Source organism: Anopheles aquasalis, chromosome 2 (genome assembly GCF_943734665.1).
Source record: "Anopheles aquasalis chromosome 2, idAnoAquaMG_Q_19, whole genome shotgun sequence".
Lineage (NCBI taxonomy): Eukaryota > Metazoa > Arthropoda > Insecta > Diptera > Culicidae > Anopheles > Anopheles aquasalis.
Window position 1 is genome coordinate 17,153,143 of NC_064877.1, and position 23,358 is coordinate 17,176,500.

Below are 23,358 nucleotides of genomic sequence, written 5' to 3' on the forward strand. Positions count from 1 at the left end.
CCCCTGCACCGTCAGGTCGTCGCTTGAAACCCGTCGGACGCGCCGCTGCGAGCAGCCAGGCTCTTGCCCTGCCACTCATTCCAGTACCATCATCAGCAAGCCAAGAAGAACAGAAGCGAGCGAGAAAAAAGCGAAGAAATCGTTTGATGTTCCCCAAGGGGGGAGGGTACACTCTGACCTCGATTCCTAGTTCCAGCCCTCGTGAATGAGTGAGTGCTCGCTAGACGCTAGAAGCCACCACAAATTAGCTTTTGGTGGGTTTTCGGGACGATTAGGCCTGCATTCGGTTACCGATATCGATTGAAATCTTCATGGATCGATGCATTAAAGAAGCATCCGCGTACAACATTCTGGAAGTTCCAGGTAGCTGTCCTGATCCCTTTTGGCAGATTGTGCGCGATAGTAAACAGACACGCACCTGTTACTGTGCGCCAAATACAATTGCAAATGCAAGTGCACACGAGGGGAGATAAAAACATGGAAAATATTGCACAGGATTTCGCGCCTAGGGTCCTACATCCGGAATTCCGTTGCCATACAGCACAAAATGGACACCTTCGCTTCCGATAGCCAGGATAATGGACGGAAAGAATGAGAACCTGGTGAGCAGAGTGAAAGAGAAAGAGAGAGAGCGACAGAGCGAGACAAGTAACACAGGTGAGCATATCAAGGTCGTCACACTACGTCACTAGCGGATTCACAAAGGAGTCCCTTTTTGCACTGGTTTCCAGTTCAATGGTGAGGTTGCTTGGATGCTCCGTGCTTGTTCCAAAACCCCCGCTTGGTTCATCATGGAGCACATATCCTTCACACGCATACATTCACACCGGCACCAGCACATACAGGCACGCACGCACGAACGCACGCACGCAGGGGCAATACCTCCGTGCACTAACCTACTGCTGCTCTGCAGCACTGCGACATGTGGAGCACCGAATACAGAGAGGGGCACACAGCAGCAGCAGTAGCAGCACCATTGGCTGTACTACTGGGTTGGCTGGTCTGGCTCACCGTACGGCCAAACGTTCGGAAGCGACTGGATATCGAAGGGCCGCGCGATTCGAGCCGCGCTGCGCTGCGGCCAAGACGAGGCGAGCTTCCCGAAAAGACCGAAAAACCCGAAGGCGAACCGAGGCCACGGTCACAGCGCACAGATGGCTGCCGATGTGGAGCAGCAACCGCTCGACACCGATCGATCGCGTCACAGCGTCAGCGTCGTGCGCATGCTTTACAGCTGCCGACGTCGACGACGACGATGACGCTGGCGACGAAGTGCTTCGTTAGTATCGCTGATCGCTGCTCCTTCACCGCCATCCAGTATCGAATCTCTCTCACTCTAGCCGCCACTTGCCAAACGGTGGCACCGATGCACTACCTGGATGGACGCGCGACTCACTTCTAGCACTTCAGAATGGGTTTGCGGTAACCCTTTCGCAGCGGGTGTGTGTTAGCTCCCTGGAGACACCTCCACCCCACTCTTGGAGGTGCTTGAAGGGCTTGTTTAACGTTGAAGGTGATGTGTTCTAAGGCTCCAAAAGGGGGCACCAACAATCCAATGAAGCGGATGTGTCGAAACTGGACAAAGTAAAACAACGAACGAGACGTTTGCTTCCAAGTTGCTGTTGTTCTCGCCTACTTGTCTCCTTTGCTACCGGTGGGGTTTCGAAATCTTTTTCACAAAACTCCATCACCATTACAGCAGACGCTCACTTAGACCAACAATTTGCTAAAAGGTAGAAGCTGCAGCGCTCTTCATCTTTTACAAATAAACGCATGACGCGAGTTTCGAACTGAAACCAATCGAAAAAAGGGTTCTTGAACACGAAACAAGCATCCCCGGAGATACGATCTGATCAGAACGAGTTATAATAAAAGCGAGGCGAAAAACATTCCCCAGCCATTACCTAGAGCAAATGAGCCCGAGTCTCCTCATCAGCTGAGCGAACACTTGTTGCACATCTTCCAAGAATGGCGTCACTAGAGACAAGCAACAGCGAAAAAAAAGGAAACAAACTCACATCGCGTCTTGGGACGCCTGCTTTGAGGTCATGCAGTGTCTCCGTCACAAGCGGATTGCAGTGGATGAAAATGTCAAACGGCGCGATTATTATCACTAGATTGCTTTGATTGGAGTCAACGCCATTCAGCGGCCTGCTGAGACGCCTTCGGGCACGAACGCGCATAATTTAGAGCTTTCCTTTCCGGCGATGCTCTCCCCCAAAAAGATGATGCAGTAGTCGTCGTTCGTTCACACAAATCAATCGAAGGGAAATCCAATTAAATAAAAGCAAAAACCATTCGGACGGCCTCCATCCACGCGCACTGATACCTTCCAGCGGAGAACTGATCGAGCATCCATCGAGGTCCCCGACGGTCGGCCTGGCGCGCTATAAATATGCGCTCAATACGGCGATTGATGATGAGCAATATGTTTCTAAAGTCTATTCACACGAAAACAGCAAAAAAAAATAAACGCAAAAAGAGGCACAGGACCCCGGCCCGGGTATCCTACGCCGAAATGCATCGTCATCATTAAGATGCCCGAGGGAGGGACCCGGATCGGGACGGGCGACCAGTAATAAGATCCCGAAATAGAACTCGAATCGACGGAGCACCGTCTTCTTCACCTGCGATGGGCCAGCCTACGGTACATCCGGAACCAAATCGTGCAAACGAAGGAAGCGGATAAGTGAAATGTGGCTCCAGGGCCTCGCGCAATAACGTGTCGCAAACACCCGGACGCACCGTACCGAAGTGGCGGTTTTGGGCTAAGGAGCAATAAAATTTCAAAATGCCGGTGAACGTTCCTTCAAACCGGTACGAAGGCCTCGAAGGGATGGTCTGGCCTGCAAAATCAACGACCATGAATCAATCGATAGCAAAGTAAAAAGATAAATAAATCATACCGGCCCGCGCGACGAGAAGGAGACTAATGATGATATCTTCTTGTTTGTCTCGGGCGTCCTTGGTTTTTGCCACGAGGCGCTACCGCCGTCGGTGCAAATGGTAATGGCGAGAGCGATCGTCTACCGGTTACGAGCGATTCCAGTGACCAACCATCACGCCCCAGTGTGGCAAGGGCGCTGGGCTGGGTAAGCGATTCGCAAACTTGTCGCTCTGTCGATGCCCAAGACAGATGACTCGCGAAAACCGAGAACAAGGTGAGGTGGTGCTGCCGGCGGCTACCGGCCGCTCGTGCCCAGCCACGGTCCCGGCCCCGGAGTGGTTTCAGTATCGCCACCGCTCGACCGAATCAACCGAAGCAACGTACTTGCGTTATTTGTAGATCATTCGATTATAGGATTTGCTCAAGCGACACTGATTACAGTCGAGCGCAAACAAGAACCACCGCTCCGCTCCGCTCCGAACCGCACCGCACCGAAAGGAAGGAAGGAAGGAAGGAAGCCAACGGTGGGCTTTAGCTAGAAGATCCTTCCTTCCTTGTTTTCCTTTCACGACCCCAGCGACAACATCCACCGATACTTTTCTTGCCGTGAAAGTCCGCCAGATATCGGTTCTCTTCACAGGAAGGTCCTTTCGGGAACTAGCCGCCCGACAGGGGCCCGGGGACCGAAACGTCCAAGCGAAAAGAAGAAAGAGCAGAGCATAGCAGAGGCCGGCATTTAGAGATTAAGTAAACCAACTTACCAACACGGTTTCGCTAACCATCCGCACGCGGTTCGTTAATGCGTTCCAGGATCCACCATCCCGCCGCACGGTCCAGCCACGGCTGCCTGATTCCACGATCGATGGGCTGACCTCGACGCCGGTGGTCGGTGACGACGACGAGGCGGTGGTACGCACTTCATCAGAACACAAACCCTGCACCGAACGCCCCGCCCCTTCTCCTTCACCGATGGTGCTCTTCTGGTGCCTTTCTTAATTCGATGATTCGATTCGATTCGATGAGTTGCGGCGGATGGCAGACGAGGAATCTGGCAGCTCTTGGCGAGCAGGACTCGCAGGGATCCTTACGGTACGAGCCAGCGAACCAACGAGGATGATGATGATGGTGTTATTGTTGATTATTATGGCGCAGATTGAACAAACGGGATGAAGTCCCCGGGACCGGCGTAGTCGCCAATGGTAGGCGGTGGCCCGAGCTCGAGCACCGGATCTGAAAGTAAAGATTGAAAAGTGAGAAGACAAGAAAGCTATAAATTACGGTGCCGTGGAGGAGGAGTGGTGGAAAGAGGATTTACATTTGGCCCGAACGCCCCGAAGCCACAAGTTACGTCCCGCACTAGGGAAAACCCCTAATGACTATGTTTCAGGAGTTTGATGATGTGAGGGTGTGTGTACCGGCTCTCGAACTACGGTCGATTCGAGGACTGCCGTTCGCCTCGCGAGTGCCTCGTTTCGGGGGTTCACTTTGGTCTGGAAAACTGTTGCATTCGTGCGACTTTGTGGGAAGGGGTTTTGATTTATGTGCACTTTACTGAAGGCTTAGCGGAATACGTACTAGATTTGCAGTAATAAGTTGCTAAGAAACTCAAGTATATAAAGATGAGTTCGTTGATTTGATCTTCTTCAATGCCAGATACTGAATTCAAGTTCATAAGGCCATTCGCCAATACATTCGCCGCTCGAGATGATTTGGTGCAAGATACAATGTTAAAAAGTATAAAAATGCTTATTGGAGAACAGAGCGACAAGTCTTTCCCAAAATGTTTACCAACTATTTCTACAGGTTCCACGATGTAATTGCTCGAATCCTGCTAAATACCAACACGGTTGTCCGTAGCAACACACTGCATCGCTGCGACTGGATGCAAAACCAAAAGTGAAACGAAAGGTTCACGGACACGGACCAGCGGGACCAGCTGCCAGCTGTCCGTCAGCTTCAATCGACTGTCGGACGGAGGTCCATCATTCTCGCAGAGCGTTACCGGAGACCCTATCGGCGTCAAAATCCAGACCCACGGCCCCACGCGGGTGAGGGTGAGTAAACTGTCGCCAGATCGACGAGGTCCGCCGGGTCCCGGTCGACAAATCGTCGACCTGGCAAAGCGTCGATCCGGAACGACGCTGCGGTACCCGTTGCCAAGAGCAGTAGCCAGTGGTCCTGTTGCCTTAGTAAGCTTAGCAACTGACTGCACTGGTGCCACACTGGTGAAATGGATTTTGATGGCGTGTAATGATGGTTCCGAGCTCGGACCAAGTTCGGACACCCAGTTAGCGTGGCGTGTGGGGCATCGAATGCCAGATTGGCAAACCAGCACACTGCCCCGATTTTGTTACTTTTAAGCGTTACGTACCGTGATTTTCGCTTCAAGAGATCGGTGAACTGCTAGACAAAGTTTGCTGACATCTAACAACAATCTAGAGCGCTTCGTGATGTTTACTTTGATCAACCTTGAAACGCACAGAAGTGCTCTAACTCTAGGGCCAATGTTGGTAGATCAGAAATTCTCCGTAAGCGCACTCCACGGACACCACCGTTCAAAGAGATTCAATCGAATCGGGCGTACAGAATCCAATTTTCTGCTTACACAATTCTAAAGTCCCTAATTGCACTTCGCTTTACCGGTCGCGTGACTCGTTTCCCTCGGTGTGTGTGCTGGCCAGGTTTTCCAGCGATTAGCCCAGATATCAGGTATGTTACTAATGCGCTGGCTACGAGTAAGCGTGTTTGATGTAATTGGTTTGGTTTGATATGCCCGTGCGGATGTTGAACGTTCTGTACACTTACTAGAGCCGGCATTCTTTGAAGCAACCAAAACCAGACACTCAAAAAATCATTGATTACTTGCTAATGCTAATATGATGTACGCCGTAACTTGTACAAATCAGAACTTCATGGAACTCTCACCCTATTTTCGGCCCGTATGTTGCTTGCACTAGTGTGATTACCTTCAGAGCATCGAGCATCCAGTGGCACTGTTCAATTCCTATTTTTGTGCGTGATGAGCGTGCATAACTAGGGCCCTTTCGCTAGTGTGGCGCACGCACCCTTGCGGACCCTTGCGCTGTCATGATAAAGGGAGGGGAGGGGTGCAACCAGCACGCATGCACGCTGCACAGCATAATTCGTTGCTTCACTGAATAATAATCGAAACGGCAGCACCACAAACTCACGTATGTAGCCCTACGACGAACTCGAAAACGCAAAACGAACCTTCAGCGCAACACCCGCATATCGGTTCGACCTTCGTACGGGGCGCGTATTACATACGCGGCAGTGGTGGCCTTCATGTTGAAGTGAACAACAACAACAACAACAACACAAAGTTCCCGATGGTTCCGACGGTCGAACACGCATACCGAGGGTCGACAAAGCAACACGCAGCCCGCGGGTCGTGGGGAGCATAGACTAAACCACCAAACATATTATTTCCCAACTAAATCACAATTACCGGGTGCATATTCGCGCCACATAGCTATTGCTTGGGAATGCAGCAGGCGTTGCACGCAGTAGTTATGAATATTAATTAGCGTCATTGTCCAGACGACAGAGCAGGGCTCTTCTGCTAATCTCTGTGCAAGCGTCGGTGAAGCAATGGTAAATAAATTATTAGCCAAATTATCGTTACAAAACGATGCGCTCGATGGTGGCACCGGTGAACACTACTGTCTGACGCACAACGCCACCATATTTCACGCATCAAAACATCACCAAATATCTCTCTCTCTCTCTCTCTCTCTCTCACTAATTCAATTAGCATCCATCGCAACTGGGCAGCAGCGCACGGTGAATAGGTTTAGGCAACACTCGCTATCGTATGCTGGTCGATCTTATGTTGAAAATGGTTCGCAAAACGCTTTAGAATGTCTTCCTTCATTTTGTTAATCAATATGCTTCCCAATTTAAACGGAATCTGTACATTTTCCCCAAAGTAAAGCAAATGCAACAGAATGCAGATGGCAGAACAACATAATTCCATGCCATTTACTCATGTTGAAATGTGGTTGCATCGCAGCATCAGCATCGGTTCCTGGTACGGCTTCTGGTACGCATCCTTTTACGACCCAACTTTGAGGTTCTTCGTGGGATAAGTTTCTGAATGTGCCGGCATTCAATAGGATTGGTTTATGCTTCACGTCTTGATGCCAGCTAATTGAAAAGAGCGTAAAATAACAGTATGCTGAGCTTTCACTCGCCCACCTTAGAGCATGGACGCGGACTGTGCGACTGGCAGCTCGAAATTACTTTACCCGCTTGACCGTCCACCAGTCCGACCAGTTTTATTCGAGGTGAAAACATTTAAATGAAAACTCATTTCCCCGCCACGGTGATTTCACCTTCAACCGGTTTTTCTACAAGCTGTGACTAGTTTGTAACAAATGATGAAAAGCAGGAAAACGCTCGTGCTACAAGAGAACCATCGGAGTCTTGGTTCCCAATTTAAATATTATGAAAACCAACGACACTTACCAACCAACAAGAACCGAGTCTCTGAGGACATTAGCACATCATGTTCGATGCGAAACCCTGTCCAACACCAGATTCCATCGCTGGCAACAGCATTTAAATTCCGAAACAATGCACGCTCCAACGGCCAACAACAAATGATTTGTAACAAATGATGAAAAGCAGGAAAACGCTCGTGCTACAAGAGAACCATCGGAGTCTTGGTTCCCAATTTAAATATTATGAAAACCAACGACACTTACCAACCAACAAGAACCGAGTCTCTGAGGACATTAGCACATCATGTTCGATGCGAAACCCTGTCCAACACCAGATTCCATCGCTGGCAACAGCATTTAAATTCCGAAACAATGCACGCTCCAACGGCCACAGCCACCGACACACGACACCATTTTGCATAAACGCAGCGACTAGAATCTGCTTGTGCAGCGCCTCCATCGATGCACCCATTAAAGGGACCATTTTTCCCACTTTTCCACCACCGGCCACTACCGAGAGCTGATGGCGCGCTTGCGTTATGCCAAGATCAGCCGCCAAGCTAGCCAGTGCCCGTCAACCAGGGGGGCAGTTGATTGTTCTGGGAACGCTGACAGCTGCCGATTAGCTTTAAGTCAGTCAATTTTCAACACTCCATTACATGCGGCAGTAGTTGCCTTCTCAACGCTGTTCTCAGTCGCAGCTTCACTGGCGTGTACACGCCATACCGACGCCAGCAACACCGCAACTCGCGTCAGCGCGCTCTTGGCTCATTTTCGTGATGAAAAGTTATTAAAAGCATTATTCTCGCTTTCGCTGCTGAATGAACGAACCCCGACCGGTCCCCAAATCGTTCCCCTACCAAGATGCTCTCTCTCTCTCCTTTCCATCCAGGACAGGGCCGCCGCCTGGCGCAAGTGAGCCAGAACGCGTTTAGGGCCTCATCAAGGATGTACCTACGGTGAGCGGCCCATCGGACGTCGAATGTCGAAAGTACTGCCAAACATTGTTTTGGACCATTCGGCGCCCGGGACCTGGCCCTCGGTTGTGTCGTTAAATTTTAACAACTTCTTTAAGTTTCTCCTTCCCTGGTCCCGGTTGGTGGACGTACATCATCAACCTGGCGCAACAATTTTCACAAACAGGGGCGGCCGAACGTTGCGAGGATGGTTCGAGACGAGTACTTTTGGGGCATACTGCTTATCGGGGAGGTCGTGCCGATTTTATGCGCGATGAAGAAGCAATAAGCAGACAGGCAGGCAACACACTTCAAACCATACGACACCCGGACTGTTCTCAGGGCAATCTCTATTTCATGATCGGGAACAACCAGCACAAGCACTGGGAAGAATCTGGCGACGAACAAATTTACTGCACAAGTCGGCCCCCTAATTGAATAAGGAAACGGTGGAATGAATCCTGGAGTTATGGAATGGAACTTCTTCTCCATTGGCGCCTCATCTCGAAAGAGGAGTAGATTTCTATTAAGTTGTGGTGCAGGCCACCCCGGTATGGCCAAGAGAAAAGCACTTGAACCAAGGAGAAACACGAAGGGCATAGATGATTTCGTTTTTGTTTTCCGTAAAAGTTTTTGCCCCTCCCCCTCTCTCCAATCCATGAGGTTGCCCTGTTCATCATCGATGTTGACCACCGCATACCACCGCAAAGCCACAAAGCTTCCTCGGGATCCTCTTGAAAAAGTCCCACCACCCCAATTGGCCTCGTTCTTCGGGCCCCCATGTACTAGTAGTTTGGCAGTCGAGGTCGAAAGATTAAATTTAGAAATCGATTTCCTCCGCTCCTGACGGTCCCCCCGGGGAGTCCACCGTGGCAGCCATTCAGAGGAAGATGCACGATCGGTGCGAAACCACACAATCCTCTTAGAATACTCCGAAACCGGGCAGCACGAGAGGACAGAACCGGCGGAGAACGTACTGAGGCAACCTGTAGGAGCACCACGAAGAACCGACCAACCGACCGAACGCTCAACCGAACAGGAAATTGTGCATAAATCCAGGCAATTATTGCAAAAGCGAAAGTGCACCGCAACTCTGGAGGTGATTGCGCAAGCTCCTCAGCAACGTCGTCTTTAGGGAACGACAATGTAGCTGAAACGGAACGCAATGAAACGGTGGCAGAGAGCGAGAGGTGTGAAGGAGGATTTAAATGTGATGATTTCCTCCCACCATCGGCCTTGAGCGTGGTGTTGAAATATTTATTACCCCGGATACCGGCTGGGCTAGATCCGGAAAGGCGTTCGCCGCCTGCCACGAAACAGGAAACGGCAGCTTCATAGCTCGGAAGATAAGATGATGATTGAAATGGAAGTGCATTGTTCTGGGATAGGATGGGATGAGTCTATAGCACTCCCTGGATATTGATCCACTTTTAAGCTATTCCGATAAATTATCGATTACATGAGATGCGACACTTTAGGTGTCATCGAGTAAAACATTTCATTTCCACCACAAAGACCACAAAGAGATGCGAGCAGACTTAGCTAGGACAGTGCTTTTGGAGAAGCACACCGCTCTGGGGTCGATTTTCGAGTACAAACGTCCCCCGTCCCCCCCAAACTCACCGAAGAAAAGCTACTCCTCCGTTCATCTTACCGGCAATCAGTCCATCCCCCGTTCTCCAAACGATCTAATGTGTTTGTAACAACTTTGCAACCGACCGACCGAGGCCGCCGATCAACCGAGATGGGCCAGGAAGAGGACCTCAACCATCAGGTCCAACTGTGACAAACAAACCCGAGGACGTTGGAACGTCCGGAACCTACCGGACTAGCGCACCGTGAAAGAGACCTCCACTAGACCGCAAACCGCTCCGCTGCACAGAAACTAACCAAGAACGCCGAGCATGCCGATGCTGGGGACAGCGGAAAACTTTATCTGTCTGCGGACCATCGCGGAGCCAGCCACACCGGATGCCACCATACACCCGTGGTTGGTTCGTCACGGACCAAGATGGTCGAAAGGAAAATGGCGAAGAAAAGTTGACCGTTCGCAGTGTGGTGTCACAAAATGGCGCAACAATGTCCTTACGGTGCATCTTAGAGCGAGAAGAAAGGAATACTACGGTCATGGTTTCGGGTAGGGCAAGCGATAAATAAGGAAGCCATTCCAAATGTTCGGCAACAACCTAAACCACATCTGCAGTGCATAAAAGAGAGAAAAGAAATGGGTGACCAAAACAACTTAATATTCGATTGGAGACTGTCAGTTGTTTAATGCAAGTAGAATGTGTGTTTCAGCAAATATTATAGAGTGAATTCAACCAAGGGGCGTCCACAGTGAACAATAAATGTGAGGTACACAGTCTTGCACAACGACTGTCAAGAGCAAATCGTCTCATTAAATTGGGAAGCATTAACATTAACACTAAACTGTTTTGAACTTGAAGCCCCCAAAATGGTGTTGCAAGGAGGAACACCTAGAGCAGCCAGAGATTAAAAACAACACCGCGGCCAAACGCACACAGCGCACTTCGCTGCCGATAGCCGGCGATGCTGTTATCTGCCCATTGCAAACTTCTACGCAAATCCCTCCTCAGCTTAACAGATTTTCCATCTCGATGTTCCCCGCACGTTGCCACGTCATCTCTTTGGCTTCAGTGAGCGGTGGCTGACTTTTCGAGAAATCAACTTGCACACGTTTTCTGGAGACTTGGCCGAAAAATGGCATATACTCAACGTAGCACCCGGAGGAAGATTACAAATCCCGGTCGCAAAGTTTGTGACGTGTTTGTTGGGTGGCTGCGCGCTGATAACAAGCGATGGAGGTGTGGTGCGACGTCGACTTGAAGGCTGCGAAGGTTAAGTGAAGCAAAAACATCAGGCAAACTCGCATCGCGACACAACATCGGTATTGCTGCTCCGCCCGGTGCTGCAACCGAACAGCGTTCCTGCGTTCGCAGAAGCATCAGGATGTTCACGGTGTTCATGGCGAAAACAACTTTCGGACTTTCGATTCGAACATCCCCGGGATTGAATGCACCGGCAACGCCAACGGTGCAGGATGAGCCGCAAAATGGCTGGCTGGCTGGCTGGCTGGCTGGTGGCCTTGCGAGGAGAAATAGAAACTTTCGACGTACTTGCGGCGTTATGCATCCCCCTCCCCCCTTATTGTGTGCGGCTTGATCGCACATATTGCCCACACTCCACTTCCTCCCCTTCCCTGGAAAGTTAATGAACCTGTTTTGATTGTAATGTACTGCCCTGGACCGCACTCTTGGAAGGGAGGGAGCGGGAATATAGGGTAGAACTTTGGACGCGAGAGCGACGCCCACGAGAACTAGTGCCAGCGACCGATTTTATAGCGAAAAGTATCCCTTGTTGTTTGTGTTCGTTTGCCAGGTGAGTCCCATTTGCTGCTGCATTACACACTCCACACCAGACCAGAACCACCGTATCGTCATGAAACTCGGTTAGTTATGGTCCACCAGGCGACGTTTGCGCGGTGGTCCGAATGAATTCTTGGAATATAAAATTGAGGCAAGCAGGCCACGACTCACAACGACGCTGTCAATATGTGAATTCATAAACAAAATGGACGCATTCGATTGTATAGACAGTTGTCTGGGTTGCTCGGCTGAAACTAAAACTTTCAAGCCCTTCGAATAACTTATACCAAACCGAAGAGATGCTCGATAATTCAAATCTATGAACCACTTATCGATAAGGACGGAATTTGAATGGAAAATTAATTTAAAAATACTTCACGTAACACAAGCCACGGTTGTCCAATGGAATCCATCACATTAAACCAATCATTACCCTTAAATGACGTTGACAGACACAGAGAATTGCGAAGGCAAACATGGGGGTGGGAAAGGGATGCCCTATTAATTTGTGTGGTTTAGCGAAGTGGGCCCAAACTAATTGGTGACTTGGTTGCGCAATTAATAAACGTCCGAGATCGCAAATGAAAAGCTGGGAAATTAAATCCCTCAACCACACTGCCTCCGCTACTGTGGTTCCTCAACAAAGTGTCCACCAAAAATAAAAAATAAAACTCCAACTTGCCCCGGCCAGGACCGGAGCGGACCGGACCTGCTGGCAGACAGCTTTCAGCTTCAACGGCTTCATAAACATCTGGCCAAAATTGCTACACCCTCCTTCGCTCCCCTTCCCCAAAACTCCCCTTATTGCCGGTGAATTGCGCAGGCCACCTCGCCCCCTCAATCGGCAAACCGTTGTGTGTTCTGCCGACGAACTTTTCGTTCGCACTTTCACACCCACCACCATCACCACTTCTCGACCGGCCAGGCCGGGTGAGTCCATCCATGGAAACGATTTTTGGTCAAAATGTACGCAGCCCCACCACCACCATCAACACGTCCACCAGTACTCGCAGCTACTGTAGCATCGTGCACACTAATAAACAAAATTCCGACGCCAAACGGTAGAGATAGCATTACACGGTTCACTGGATGGACAACGTAAAATGCAAAAAGAGAAAAGAAAAAAGAAGAGAGCGAAAGAGAGAGTCCAACGGATCCACCACCCCCGGCGGGGGGGGGGGGGCGTCCGGACACGCGTGATACGAAAGCGTAAAGGATTTCCTCGCTAAGCATTTGTCTGACGCCAAACGAGCGAACTGGACTGCTCGGGCTGCAAAATCAACATTCACAGTCACCATCTCCCGTTTCCCTCACCATCCGCCGTCCACGGAACACGCACCAGGGCGGCACCAGGACACCAACCAACATGCCGTGGCTGCCGTTGAAGCGGTCTCTCGCGTATTTTATGGCAACAGAAACACACTAAAAAGGGAACAAAAAGCCTCCTCCCTCCCTCCGATTACACTGGACGGCCGTCCGGCTAGTGGCCGTCAAGTGGGAGCCAGAGCTTTCAGCCAGCGCGGTGAAAGGCGCGTAAGGCACAGGCCAATGGCCTCCCTGGGCGCGATGCGCACTCGGGCATTAGGGCGTTCGCGTTCGCGCTCGCGGTCCATGCTCAACTCGCGAAGCTGGCACATAAACGTTATCATAATTATGATAGCTTTATGCATATTATTTAAGCGAAATGCTACCATGTGGCCACCCCCAAAGGGGCAACCGAAAGAAGCAAACCGGCTGGCTGGTGAGGTGTGCTGGAAACAACTGGACCGATTGCGAAATGGCCGCCAGCAGTAGCGACACCATTTTGGTCGCCCCCCCCCCCCCCCCCCCCCGCCGGGGTGGTCGCTACTGTATGGTCTATTTCGGGATGTTTTCCTTCCATTTTTTTCTCTATCCTTTATTTGATTATTTATTTTTCACTTCCTTCATCTTGCCTCTCCCTTCGGACTGACCTGATCCGCACCACGTACCACGACTGAGCGAATCGTCCTGGTGACGATCGCTGACCATTCCCCATGGCACCGAACGATGATCCGAAGTAACCTTTCGCCTTTCTCGCGCCTCACAGTCGATACCGCTGCCCCTGGCCGTTTCAATCATTACGTCAATGACCGGGGTATGGCACCACCATCACCACCAGCACTAGTTGCCAACTAAGGGACTTTTTCTGTGTAGGTGTTTGGTGCCGTTTTTAATTGCTATCCTCTAGCACACTATCCTGACGCCATCGCTGCCACCAACCGGCGATAATCCGGCTCCGCATGTCTCGGTGTCGAGTCGAACTGAACCAAGGGGGTTCGTTGGGGGTTGCGATCGCATCGAATAGGGATTTGATGAGCGAAGGAATGTGAAAGGGCAATGAAGGGAAAATGACGAAGAAACGGAAGAAAAAATAAGTGTCCAGAGAGAGAGAGAGAGAGAGAGAGAGAGAGAGAGAGAGAGAGAGAGAGCGCTACAATAGTGACAGCATGTTGCCAAGAGTTGCGCTAGTTCGGCTTCACCCTCATGGAGACGCCTGGTAGCCCGTATTTTCGACGCGACTCTACTCAACTCTTCTTCCAACCTGCCAGTCAGCTACAGTGTCTTCCCGCCGTGGCCTTACACTATAATTGGAGCGAATAGTGGCAAGCGGAGAAGAAGCGGGGAATCGCGCTGGATTGCGCACTGGGCATTAGTGTTTAATTGCACGTAATTAAATTGTTACCAGCAGTTTGTTCCGCTTCGATAGGTTACGGTTTACTTCGGTTTCTTTCTTTTCCTGTGCGTCGGTTCCAGTACCGGCCGTGGACACGCTGGCGGCTTTGCTTTGTTTTACAATTTGTACCGGTTTGCACCGATTTGTTCGTTGTTTCGGTACCATGGTAACAGTGCAAAAAATGGCGAAACTTACCTCGAAATCAACAACGACGTGTTTTTTATGGATGCGCCATTTTTACTTATTCCTTTCGATTTTAATTCGATGGTTAAGGGATTGTTTAACCACCGCAACATGCTATTACTAGAAATAAAGCATCGTCCATCGATTGTAAGCAATTTTGCTATTTTTATGGCAATTTAAAGATTCCATGTAAAAAGACGATGTACATCAGAAGAGACTCTTGTTCAAAACATTTATAAGAAATGGACCGCTCTATACTCACATCGATATTCATACATTCAAGCAGAATTCAAGCGAAGTAACCGCTGGTGTATCGAACGAGAGGCACAACTCTTTGCTTTCAATATTTTCCAAAAGGTTTTCGACAAATTTTTGTGGCACATTCTGAGAAATATCATTTAAGAAAAAGATTCAACATTTTCTAGAGCTACATAATACATCAAACCTTTTACATACAATCACCTCCACGAATTCACGAATGAATGTCCATCCATTTCTTTCTATTCATATGGATTTTAATGTGACGCCTGTAGCCTTTAACAATCTTCCCCATGGGAATAAGATGGGTCTGTATACTATTGATTAATCAACTTATAAAGCTTCGCCATAAAAATTACATTGAAACACATGTTAGTGGCAAAATCATGTGCCTTGTACAACCAAACAAATGAATTCACTGTTCAGTCCTGGTTAAACAACAATAATTACTGCAGCAGCATTGCTTTTCGCTACCAACCAGCTGCCTCGTCCCGGCCGTATCCGTCTCATCGGCCTCATCAACCGTATTACATACATGTATGTCACACGAGCGCGGCCGGAAGAACCGATGCCCACACCATTTACCAAACCGGAAGTGGTCAACGACAAAAAAAGAACCACCATCCATTTGGTGCCCCCCTCACCACATCCGCTGACTCGGTACGGAACGTTGTTCACAACACACTCCAACCGGACAAGAGTGACCGCCGGTCGCCCATGGATTACAACCCATCTTCAGCATGAACCGAGCTCGGGGTAAAGTCATTTCCGGTGCAGAAAAAAAAATGGGTGCCAATGGTGGAACCATCCGTGGCAAACTTGTAAAGTGCTTTGCTGAAAGCGAGAAAGGAAGTAAGCAGGAAAAACGAATGTCCCCGGCGGGTTGAGCAGGAGAAGGGGGGAAGAAAAAGGATCGACCGAAACCGAACCACGAACCATAGTGACCGATCGACGGACCGAGAGCGACCGATAATTAAGTTAAACTTGGAATAAACATCTCGTCTTCTGCACGATGCCACTGCTGTCCCCTTTTGCAGTCGGGGCAGGTCCTGGATTCGCCTTTGTTTCGTCCCGTTAGTATCATAGCAACCATCTCAAACCATCGGATCAGCCAACTAGTCGTGGTACCACCACGAGAGCGAACACTCATGGGTTCGTTATTGCATCCGGCATATCAAATCATCCGATCCGATCGACAAAGCGACATTGCAATCCTAACACAGGATGGGCACGACACGAGGAGATTTTTATTTACATCTTTATCCTCGTTTCACTCGCCGCCTTCCCTGCTCGATGAACGAATGATAACGATTGCCTTGATCGCGCAGCAATGTCGCGCATCGCTCCGGCAGTCGTAGCAGCAACTGTGGCAGATGAAACGTAAATCTTGTTTATAGCAGTGCAGAGACCGCTTTACTGACACTGGCTGCTGCTCCTTCTCCCCACGACAAGACGCGGCGCTATCTCTCACGGCGAAGGATTGCTGCACCACCAAGATTAATAGGTGACGGAGGACCTCTAGGTGCGCCGGGGCCAGCCAGCCAGCCAGCCAGCGAGTGGTCACAATTGGCCCCATAACGTAAAGCGTAATAAAATACCGATTTCATCAGTGTCAGAGGGGATGGAAAACTCAGCTCAGGGGTTGCGCTGTAGCGGCGGATGTCACTCGCCATTGGCGCCGTGAGGAAGGTAACTGGGGCGGAAGTAACAGCAAAGACGAAAGCAAAACGTACGGCCATCATTATTCACAGAGGATTTCTTTTTTTCCCTTCAAGGGCCACCACCCAACGGGTCTGTAAACGCATTCGGTGAACCTTAATGCAGTTTTAATTTACTGCCTTACTTATCCACCTTAAGTCGATTAAAATTATGGCAATAAAACAGGGACAGTGATTGTAGTTGCGGACGAGTATTAAAAGCAAACTGTTAGACTTTGTAGAATGTTCAAGCAATCCATTGTTTAGAGAACAACGAGGGATTAAAACAATATATTTCCAATAAAGCTTAAAAGTTTAACAACAATTTAATATAAGCAACCTTCGACACTAGTCCACCGGGACTTTAGAATTCTATTAAATTCTATTTTATGATCGCTCGCACGTCCCTCTCTCCACCTGATCGCAGCAGAACAGCTACAAACATTAAACAACGTGCTAGCATACGGTGCAGCATCGTGCATCGAACGCACCCCCCCACCGCCGAGATTGACAGGCTAGGAGGGACCATTTTATGAAATTTTCACCCCGTCCCCTTCCCCGGTTTTCCCCCATTCCCATCTCGCGTGCACCCTCGGTACACTCGTTTATAATCCTAGGAAAACGCTTTCCACCGAAACCGATTCTGTGTGGAACCGAACCGGTACAGAACAGCAGCACACCAGCAGCCACCAGCTGCTGCTGCTACCGTTGCCGGGAAAATGATTAAATAAAATATCATAAAGCATAGCCTTTCAACGTCCACTAGCGCCACGTCCTTCGGTGCCAACCTGACAATGCAGCTCGCTCGCTGGTGCTGTTGCTGGTGCTGCATTTGAAGGTTTCATCAGCATGCGCCCATGGCAACGATTTTCAACTTTAAAGCCCCCCGGATATCCTAGTTGGCGTCGACCGGCACCATGTTGACTGGATGCACCACCAACACCAACACCGGCATGGCATGGGACACAGGAAATGATGATTTCTATTTCTGGGCTCCATCGAAACCGCCCTCCCTTCTACCGGAAGTGACTCTTCGTAAATAAAACGTTCCGCCCCTTTCCGTCTCGACGAAAGGCGGGAGCGGGTTCAGCGTCTTCACGGTTGCTCGGTTGCTGCATTCTCGGTTCGGGATGCAGCTCCGTCCACTTATCGGATTTACTTGCGGGCCGGCATATCTCCTTGAAACTCGTTCGCTCGCTCGCTTGCACAACTTGGCAGTAAAGCGGGGATAACACCGCCGGTCCACCGACGGATGATTGGTTCCATCCAGCTCCGTTCGGTAACGTCGCATAAGAGATATGTGGCAGCGAACGCAGCGAATTCCCGGATTTGTGCTCGGTTCCAGTGCATAGTGAAGGTGATGCACGAAGAGAGCATCCTGTGCCACTATGTAAAATGTGTTCTAATGTGTGTTGGATAGGTATATGCATATCCTTACGACCAACGTTACCATCCGTTCCGTACCGTTGCTACTGCCGGAAGTCACTGGCCCCTTACAAGAAGGGCCATCGAGAGAGTGGAGCACGTCCGCAAATGGAGGTTGATTAAATTAAGAAATTTTCTCAATTAATTAAAACCAACATCGACTGGGCGGTATCTAGAGAAGCAGCAGCAGCAGCAGCCGCAGCATGGTGATTGGTGAGGTGCAGCTGGATGAGTTTGCCATTTAGAAACGTGCCCGGTACCGGTATCTGCCCTCTGGCCGCGCCCAATGTGTCTCTTCGCAGCAATGAAAAAGTTTGAAAATTATTCCTTCCCGTCTCGCACGTTGCTTTTGCGCCCCGCTTTTCCTTCCTTTCTCCGTGTCGTTTTGCGACCATTATCGAGGCAGATTGAGCGGTGCGGTTCCCGGATCGATCGATCGTGCATTTGTTTGCGTTCCGTGATGTGAAGCACCGATGCAAAAGTGGTCTAGGCTGGCAAGTGGCGTTCCTCAAACGTGCAGCAGAAAAAAGGGGAATTTTCAATTGCCATATCTTAAAATTTGAAGTAAACTGCAAACACATATTTTACGTAATTGATTATGATAAAAAGAGAAGTTAAATATTTCACTTTCTTCCGACGAATACGCATCCTATGCTTGCCATGGTGCATATTATTAACTGAGCAGCAGCATCATGAAGTACGTATTTGAAAAATCTTTATAAAAACCAACATCAATTTATTATTTTAGCAGCTCTCTGCATTCCTTCAACTGTAAGTCTACTCAACTAAATATTCTTCTCGTTAAAAAGTGTATAAATAACATCTCAAATATATGTCAATGAAAACCCAGAACTCCTTTTCGAAATCAAACTTTTCGATCGTATGAAACCAGCACGTTGCAATCTCAGTTCAAACACATGTTGCCCATTATTATTCCTTACGAATTCTCCTTAAAATTCCTCTACACAAATCATATTCAAATCATACAGAGTAATAGGTTGGCGATAGTTTCCCGTGCAGACCATCTATTCTAGTGTGCAAACACGCATACCATTTCAACATGGACCGCCACGATGTTCTGCAGTAGCCTTCAAACACGAGTCAACGATGGAGCAACATCTCGTTAATGCTCGTGCATCCTCCAATCCTCCGATGTGCGCACATTTTGCATGCATATTTGCGCGTATGCTAATGTACAGCAGAACGGCAGTCGGCAGTCGCTGTGATGATGGTTATGCAATTGCAAATGCGTTACCAACGTCAACAGACGGTACACCCTTGGTTGAGACACCGGTACGGTCGCGCACAGCAAACTATCTCCTGCCAACTGTCAGTCACGACGAATGACTGCCATCATTGAACGATCGATTGGTTCCAAGGATTCCCAATCATATGGCAGCCTACCGAGGATAATGCCATCGCAAACGGCCAATGACACGGAGAAGGAAAACCCCAAATCGCGAACAACCTTGCGAATGATTCGAGCTAGAACATCTCTAAATATGTAATAACGAATTTTCATTAATTCATTCCATTCATTCATTCCAAATGCGCAAAAGCGGACAGGTTCGATGGTTTTGATTGGCCACATCTATCACTCGAAGAAGATTTAAATGCCACAGACGTATGGATACATAAATTCTCGCGTATACTAATCACATAATAACCCATCAAACGGTCGCACGATAGCGCTCGATAGCCGTGCTCGCACAAAGATTAATGCGAAAAGATATTCAATCCGCCCGGAGAGACGAGATCATGTACGGAGGGTTTCGGAACAACGCCGGCCTTCGGAGGTTTGCACGATCATCTACCATCGGCACTGGTTCTCTACCACGCGCGCTGCATTAACTCTCTGATTTCCCTGTTAATCCCTCAACCCTCGTTGGCGTGATTTGCATCCGTTTGTCGGGAGCGAATAAAATTAAAGATACTCCCAACACATAACGTAAAAGTGTTTGTGGTGGGGTTTGGAAAAATTTATTGACCGCTTCCGCGCACGATCAAGTAATACCCGATCTCTAGATTGTAGGCCTCGGTTCTCGGATCTCGGATCTCTACTCAACGGATCCGTTACATTTGCCAAATGTTTGAGGTAAACTTTTTGAACTCGCTCCAACATAAACATTGCATATGACGTCCGCTAGAGCATAACCCCGAATCCGAGTAGCCTGTAGCGGTGTGCAGAAAGTGCAGTATGTGCCGGATCGAACCGACAGTCGCCGCAACACTTGAAGGGCGGTCCGGCGGTTTTGGATGCGATCCACAAGCGGCCACAAATCTTTGAAGGTTCGGCGGCCACTTTGGACAACACAAGCGATATTGGGGCGTTGCTTTTGCGTCGCTTTTCGTCGTGGCAATCGATGCCAAACATTCCACGTAACGTCTCACGAGATACAGCTGTGCCGGTGGGTCGGTCATTTGTTTGTTCAATGCAACAATGTAGCCTGAGTTCTGTTCGGTACTCTGTTTTGCGACAGACGATAGCATGTAATGGAAGGTAAGGACCATTTCATTAATAGCAACAGCAGTGATACATTACACCCTGGCACAATATGACAGTGACCTTAAACTTGACGTCTTTGCTGATCGTGGCCAAACTCTCTTACTCGTGGCATCACTTACTTAAACAAACTGCAATCCATTTCGCTCACTCATAATTATCAGACCGGCCGTCATGGTAGAGAGAAGATCATTTATCAAAAACTTAAACGCAGCCCCTGCAATCGATGATTAATTCGTTCTAGAGCGTGCGGCTCAAGTCAACATAAGCCAAAGGGGCAGCCAGCTCAACGAAACATGCTTAAAAACAAAACGATACAAATCCTGCTGCCATTTGTTGTCGGTGCATGTCGTAACATCAACTGGTCCGACAGCTCCTTAAGAATCCGTCCCGTCACTCCTCACAGTTCATTGAAAGAAAATTGTCTAATTTCTCTCGGCTCCCGAAGCCGCGCCAGAGTTCAGTACATTGTGTGTTTCGCTCAGCCCACAACAAACCTCTTCGATCGATTGTTTGTTTTCGTTCCGTGAGGACCACCTCAGCCGGTGGTGCGACCAAAGGCGTTGGGCGTCGATGAACCGGGCTGGTGGTGGGCCGCTTCTACTCCCCGTAAACAAACGTCAATCAAGCCGCGGGATGTCGGCTTCTCGCTCGGCCAGGAAGCACTCGTTTTGGGAGGGGGGGGGCCCTCGGAGGGCTGGCAGAAAAGAGCGGAAAGCGGCAGAGCACTTATTGCTGCCCATTAATCAACAGTGAGTTAATGCTGTGTGGCCAACCAAGGGGGGTGGCGGAAATAAGGTGGGTACAGCAATGCACTCCCTCCTCCTGCTGCTGCATCGACCTCTGGCCTCTCTCTCTACGCTGGTGCGAACCTGGCCCGATTCCGGTGGTGCGAGATGAGCTGGGCCTCATCATATTAGCCCAACACAAATAAATAGACTCACGTGCTGCTGGCCGGAATCACGCACGCACGCACGCACGCATGCATGTTTTTATCGTGACCATCGTGTGCCCAAGTCTCTGCTTTGGGCATTTCTCTTTATTTGCAAATCGTTTATCCCAGAAGGTGCGTGTTTTGCGGGTCACCAACTCCGGTTCCCCGGTAACGATCCAGCCCAACGGCTATTATAAGGAACAGCGAAAGGATATCCTTATGAGAGCAGCGGCGTGCCGGTACGTTGAAGGCCACTAACGAGGCGTAAAGCTCACCGGCGAAAACACCTTCCACCATGGAAGGTCCACGAACCTTTTCGCGCATTCTATCCACCACAATTAATAGACCGTCATCCATCGTTTTGATGACACCACCCGACCGTCCCGACACGTATGCAATGTGTGACAATTTGTTATTCCTACGATCATCGCCCGTCTTTAAAGGTTACAGGCTTTAATCGTGAAGCCGCCTGAGGTCTTCGAAGGTGATAAAGAATTCGTTTCGGAACCGGAGCCGCAATCCCATTCAGATCGCCGACGGCTCCGTGCTCCGTTTGTAGGAAAAACGAACGAGATTTCAAAATTTATGCAAATCAACCCAAATCAGTCCGAATTTTCGATCAACATAACGGATCGATATGTTGATGCCGTGCGCCGGTAATCGGCTACAGTGGAGCACACCCACCCATCAATCGAATCGGGGATTAGAAACAAAAGAAAATTTATGGCACAGATCTAGGTCGTAGGTCCTAGGGACATACGATTCGGAGTCACTTCCGGGAATCACTCAGCCCTTGCAGTTTCTTGTCGGATCGGAGCGTGTGAATGGAAAACAAAACATCTCCAGCAGCAGCACGCAAACTCACCTATCTATTCTGGGACGAATCCCACCACTCTCTCTACTACAATTCCTTCGCTCGTTGGAACACGCAAAACTGGCCTCTGCTTCCGGATCATGAAATCCTCCGGAAGATCTTCCCTTCGGTCGGTGCAATCTCACCCGCAACATCGCGATGAACTCGGTTTATCGCTCTATTCATTGTCTTCTGCGATTCTTAAAGCTGTGTCGTGCAGAGACAGGATTCCTTCCTTCTTCGTTACGTAGCGAGAGAAGAATGAAGCAAACAGACAATATCTACAGCAGCGAACGCGACTCAGAGGAAGTGGACCGTGAGCATCCTTACAACAGTGCCTTAGGTCCGGTACCTCCGGATAAACATTAATCCTGGCAGCAGCAGCAGCAGGATCTGCAAACTACCTTGCAGAAGAAGGATGAAGCACTAGCAATGCGAACGGCGGCCTCATCTGGCTTCCACTGCTGTACAAAAACATTCTTTACTCTCTCTCTCTCTCTCTCTTGCGAACGAGACAGGTGTAGCGGAGAAGTGAGAAAGATAAGAAGCTAGTAAAACGGGATAGAATCTTGTTTTCCAACACCTCCCATCGTCGCTCCGGATTACATTGTTGTGTCCGCCAGACCGTGACCAGACCACCGATGTTTTTCGAAGGCCAATCGGAAGGATGATGCTGTACACATGCGTGCGTGATGACATGGAATTCTGATAGATGGCCCCTTCTGAGCAGGTGGCCCCCCTAAACTAGTGACAAGCTGCTACAAGTTGAGCAAACGGCGTTGAGGAGCGCTGACTCTTCTAACGGAACTACTAAAGTGTACGTCTTACAATGAAACAATTGTGTGCCATGCGTGCAGAGGTAATCGAAACGGAATGATCGGTTTGCAATGTGATGCTGTGCAAATTGCAATCGGCAATTATATCGCAGTTAATCGTGTGTTTGCATGTCCAAGATTGCCCAGTGAGCGAGATCAGATTATGATGACTAATAACAAGCATCCGTAATGACCGATTGATCTGTTTTTTTTAGTGCCCGTTGCTTAGTAGCATCTTTCAAGCAGAAGCTGCTACTAAAGTATTTACGAGACACTACAATACAAGGAGACAACCAGCAATGG

The 23,358-nt window shown here is 49.3% G+C and overlaps 1 protein-coding gene across 7 annotated transcripts in view; it reads right to left on the reverse strand.

Moving 5' to 3' along the window:
- The window catches only part of LOC126572522 (high affinity cGMP-specific 3',5'-cyclic phosphodiesterase 9A), a 116,131-nt gene that overhangs the window by 84,217 nt on the left and 8,556 nt on the right, over window positions 1-23,358 (reverse strand). For 4 of the 7 annotated variants that reach the window (XM_050231905.1, XM_050231906.1, XM_050231901.1 and 1 more), the window contains exon 2: window positions 3,649-4,117. The gene's annotated coding sequence lies outside the window, so the exon portion shown is untranslated. Of the gene's footprint in view, window positions 1-882; window positions 1,014-3,648; window positions 4,118-23,358 lie in introns of those variants that run through there. The other 3 variants (XM_050231902.1, XM_050231904.1, XM_050231903.1) reach the window with 3 other exon arrangements.